Below are 4,646 nucleotides of genomic sequence, written 5' to 3'. Positions count from 1 at the left end.
GAACGAACCCCCGGGAGATGCCACCACCCAACCCAACGTCAAGAACGAACCCCTGGGAGATGCCACCACCCAACTCAATGTCAAGAACGAACCCCCGGGAGATGCCACCACCCAACCCAACGTGAAAAACGAACCCCCGGAGATGCCACCACCCAACTCAACATGGAACAACCCCCCGGGAGATGCCACCACCCAACTCAAAGTGAAGAACGAACCCCCGGGAGATGCCACCACCCAACTCAACATGGAACAACCCTCCGGGAGATGCCACCACCCAACCCAACGTCAAGAACGAACCCCCGGGAGATGCCACCACCCACCCCCAACGCCCCGGGCACTCACTGAGGCACTTGTGTCCGGTGACCTCGCGCACGGTGCTGGAGCCGGGGTGGGTGACCCTGCAGGTGTAGGCCTTCTCCTGCCAGTCCTCCAGGGAGACGTTGAGGTGGGAGGCGGCGCGGTAGGTGGCGCCGGTGGCCTCGGGCTCGGCGGTGGGGGGGAGGGGCGGGGAGGTCACGGGGTGGTGGTCCTCCAGCCACTCCACCGCCAGCGGCGCCGGGGAGAAGCCGCTGACCAGGCAGACGAGCGCGACGGTGGCGGCGTCGCAGGCGTGGAGGAGGGTGACGGTGGGGGGATGGGCGGGGACTGGGGGGGGGGGGGAGGGGGGGGGGGAGGGGTCAGGGGTGGCGCTGGGGGAGGGGTCCCAGTTCCACACCAGGCCCGTCCCAGTCCCAGTTCCATCCCAGTTCTATCCCAGTCCCATCCCAGTCCCGTCCCAGTCCCATCCCAGTCCTAGTCCCACTGAAATCCCAGTCCCATCCCAGTTCCATCCCAGTCCCACCCCAGTCCCATCCCAGTGCAGTCCCAGTTCCAGTGAGATTCCCAGTTCTCCCGCAATCCCAGTCCCATCCCAGTCCCATCCCAGTCCCACCCCAGTCCCATCCCAGTCCCAGTCCCAGTCCCACTGCCATCCCAGTCCCAGTCCCATCCCAGTCCCATCCCAGTCCCAGTCCCATCCCAATCCCAGTCCCACCCCAGTCCCATCCCAGTCCCACCCCAGTCCCATCCCAGTCCCGTCCCAGTCCCACCCCAGTCCCATCCCAGTCCCACCCCAGTCCCATCCCATCCCCATCCCAGTCCCATCCCAATCCCAGTCCCATCCCAGTCCTATGCCAGTCCCATCCCAGTCCCATCCAGTCCCAGTCCCAGTCCCACCCCACCCCCATCCCAGTCCCACCCCAGTACCATCCCAGTCCCACCCCAGTCCCAGTCCCATTACAATACCAGTCCCAGTCCCACCCCACCCCCATCCCAGTCCCACCCCAGTACCATCCCAGTCCCACCCCAGTCCCAGTCCCATTACAATACCAGTCCCAGTCCCATCCCAGTCCCACCCCAGTCCCACCCCAGTCCCATCCCAATCCCAGTCCCACCCCAGTCCCACCCCAATCCCAATCCCAGTCCCACCCCAGTCCCAGTCCCATCCCAGTCCCACCCCAGTCCCATCCCAATCCCAGTCCCACCCCAGTCCCAGTCCCATCCCAGTCCCATCCCAGTCCCACCCCAGTCCCAGTCCCATTACAATACCAGTCCCAGTCCCATCCCAGTCCCACCCCAGTACCATCCCAGTCCCACCCCAGTCCCACCCCAGTCCCAGTCCCATTACAATACCAGTCCCAGTTCCGTCCCAATCCCACCCCAGTCCCGACCCCCCGCCCCTCCCCCCCCCCCGCCCCTCCCCCCTCCCCCCCCCCGTACCTGCCACGGGGACGGTGCGCTGCGTGCCGGAGGGCGCGTGGGTGACGCGGCAGCGCAGGCCGGGGGGCAGCGTGGGCGGGGCCAGGACCGTCCCCAGCGCGTAGAGGCCGCCGGGGCGCCGGGCGGGGGGGAAGGTGCGTGGGGGAGGGGAGCCGGGGGGCAGGTCCCCCTCCCACCCCACCTCCACCGGCGGCGGGAAGAAGTCGGCCACCAGGCAGGCCACGGCGGTGGGGGAGGGGGAGGAGTCGCGCGCCGGGCAGGAGGCCAGCGGGAAGAGCGCCGGGGCGGTCACGCGGGCTGCGGGGGGAGGGGGAACGGTAGGGGGAGACCACGGGGGGACCTCGAGGAGCCCGAGGGCACCTCAAGGAGACCCCAAGGGCACCTCAAGGAGACCCCAAGGGCACCCAAGGGACCCAAGGAGACCCCGAGGAACCCGAGGGCACCTCAAGGAGACCCCAAGGGCACCTCAAGGTCACCCAAGGGACCTCAAGGGACCCAAGGGGACCTCGAGGAACCCGAGGGAACATCAAGGAGACCCCACGGGCACCTCAAGGGGGCCCCAAGGGCACCCAAGGGACCCGAGGAGACCCTGAGGAACCCAAGGGCACCTCAAGGACACCCCAAGGGGACCTCAAGGAGACCCCAAGGTCACCCAAGGGACCCAAGGGGACTTCGAGGAACCCAAGGGCACCTCAAGGAGACCCCAAGGGCACCTCAAGGAGACCCCAAGGGCAACCAAGGGACCCGAGGGGACCTCGAGGAACCCAAGGGAACATCAAGGAGACCCCAAAGGACCTCAAGGGACCCGAGGAGACCCCGAGGAACCCAAGGAGACCTCAAGGAGACCCCAAGGAGACCCCAAGGGGACCTCAAGGAGACCCAAGGTCACCCAAGCGACCCGAAGAGACCTCGAGGAACCCAAGAGAACATCAAGGAGACCCCAAGGGCACCTCAAGGGCACCCAAGGTCACCCAAGGGACCCGAGGGGACCTCGAGGAACCCAAGGAGACCTCAAGGAGACCTCAAGGGCACCTCAAGGAGACCCCAAGGGCACCCAAGGGACCCGAGGGGACCTCGAGGAACCCAAGGGAACATCAAGGAGACCCCAAGGGGACCTCAAGGTCTCCCAAGGGACCTCAAGGGACCCAAGGAGACCCCGAGGAACGCGAGGGCACCTCAAGGAGACCCCAAGGGGACCTCAAGAGCACCCAAGGGACCTCAAGGGACCCAAGGGGACCTCGAGGAACCCAAGGGAACATCAAGGAGACCCCAAGGGCACCTCAAGGAGACCCCAAGGTCACCCAAGCAACCCGAAGAGACCTCGAGGAACCCAAGAGAACATCAAGGAGACCCCACGGGCACCTCAAGAGCATCCAAGGTCACCCAAGGTCACCTCAAGGGGACCTCAAGGAGACCCCAAGGAGACCCCAGGTCACCCAAGGTCACCCAAGGTCACCCAAGGTCACCTCAAGGAGACCCCAAGGAACCCCAAGGAGATCCCAAGGGACACCGGGTGGACCCTAAGGAGACCCCAAGGAGACCCCGAGGTCACCCCAAGGTCACCCCGAGGTCACCCCAAGGTCACCCCAGGGGACACCAGAAGCTCAAGGAGACCCCAAGGGCATCTCAGCGCCCCGGGGCGCCCAGCGGCACCGGAACTGGCCCCCGCCCCATAGCGACCCCCGCCCCATAGCGACCCCCGCCCCATAGCGACCCCTGCCCCATAGCGACCCCCGCCCCATAGCGACCCCTGCCCCATAGATATCCCTGCCCCATAGCGACCCCCAGCTCTATAGGGACCCTACACTGCAGCATAGGGACCCCTGCCCCATAGCGACCCCTGCCCCATAGCGACCCCCGCCCCATAGCGACCCGTGCCCCATAGATATCCCTGCCCCATAGCGACCCCCAGCTCTATAGGGACCCTACACTGCAGCATAGGGACCCCTGCCCCATAGCGACCCCCTGCCCCATAGCGACCCCCGCCCCATAGCGACCCCCAGCTCTATAGGGACCCTACACTGTGGCTTAGGGACCCCCGCCCCATAGCGGCCTCTGCCCCATAGATCCCCCTGCCCCATAGCGACCCCCAGCTCTATAGGGACCCTACACTGCCGCATAGCGACCCCCGCCCCATAGCGACCCCTGCCCCATAGATCCCCCTGCCCCATAGCGACCCCTGCCCCATAGGGACCCTACACTGCAGCATAGGGACCCCCGCCCCATAGCGACCCCTGCCCCATAGATATCCCTGCCCCATAGCGACCCCCAGCTCTATAGGGACCCTACACTGCAGCATAGGGACCCCTGCCCCATAGCGACCCCTGCCCCATAGCGACCTCTGCCCCATAGATCCCCCTGCCCCATAGCGACCCCCAGCTCTATAGGGACCCTACACTGCAGCATAGCGACCCCTGCCCCATAGCACCTCCGCCCCATAGCGGCCTCTGCCCCATAGATCCCCCTGCCCCATAGCGACCCCTGCCCCATAGGGACCCTACACTGCAGCATAGGGACCCCCGCCCCATAGGGACCCCTGCCCCATAGATCCCCCTGCCCCATAGCGACCCCTGCCCAATAGGGACCCTACACTGCAGCATAGGGACCCCTGCCCCATAGCGGCCTCTGCCCCATAGATCCCCCTGCCCCATAGCGACCCCCAGCTCTATAGGGACCCTACACTGCAGCATAGCGACCCCCGCCCCATAGGGACCCCCTGCCCCATGGGTGCTCCTGCCCCATAGCGACCCCTGCCCCATAGATCCCCCTGCCCCATAGCGACCCCCAGCTCTATATGGACCCTACACTGCAGCATAGCGACCCCCGCCCCATAGCGACCCCTGCCCCATAGCGACCCCTGCCCCATAGCGACCCCCTGCCCCATGGGT

The 4,646-nt window shown here is 66.6% G+C and overlaps 1 gene segment (V, D, J or C); it reads right to left on the bottom strand.

The window, feature by feature from the left end:
- Positions 1–342: 342 nt before the first annotated feature.
- Positions 343–785, bottom strand: LOC308057193 (Ig lambda chain C region-like; the record flags this gene model as incomplete). The annotated part of the segment is given in 2 exons: positions 716–785; positions 343–645 (listed from the first exon to the last, which is right to left on the bottom strand).
- Between the last annotated feature and the right edge of the window lie 3,861 nt (positions 786–4,646).

The sequence above is a fragment of the Falco punctatus genome (genome assembly GCF_963210335.1).
Source record: "Falco punctatus genome assembly, contig: scaffold_170, whole genome shotgun sequence".
In the NCBI taxonomy this organism is placed as follows: domain Eukaryota; kingdom Metazoa; phylum Chordata; class Aves; order Falconiformes; family Falconidae; genus Falco; species Falco punctatus.
Note: the sequence above shows the minus strand (reverse complement) of the source record. Positions and strands in the feature narration are given on the sequence as shown.